Source organism: Penaeus monodon, chromosome 27 (genome assembly GCF_015228065.2).
Source record: "Penaeus monodon isolate SGIC_2016 chromosome 27, NSTDA_Pmon_1, whole genome shotgun sequence".
Classification (NCBI taxonomy): Eukaryota; Metazoa; Arthropoda; class Malacostraca; order Decapoda; family Penaeidae; genus Penaeus; species Penaeus monodon.
In genome coordinates, this window is record NC_051412.1 from 28,167,625 (window position 1) to 28,168,066 (window position 442).

The window sequence follows — 442 nt, forward strand, 5'->3', positions numbered from 1 at the left end:
TCTTTGTAGTTTTGAACACCCACTTTATGTGAGTCTACGTCTAGCGGCCCGCGGTAATACGCATCTCTTTGTAGCACAGGGACTCCGCCCTCGCACACGCAAGAGAGATTTCCTTCCGGAGATAGTTCAATTTCCGCCAGATCCGACGCTAGACGTCATACTCATCACGGCCAAAACCAGCCGAAGTTGTTCTATCAACACAGCCTTTCTCATCCCTCCTCATCTCATGGCGTAGACAGCATCCTATCTCCAGCATTTCCTCGTCCGACGTGTATGAGGCGGCCATACAGGAATCTGGACGCCTGCCATACGGTGGCGTCATGGGCGCCGGCTTCGTTGTAGACTTCGTGGCTGCGCGTGGTGGCCTCTGGCTGTCGTGGCCATCTATTCGTATAAGTGACGATATTGATATATGAATAAGTCTAAAATAGAAATGTTTTTC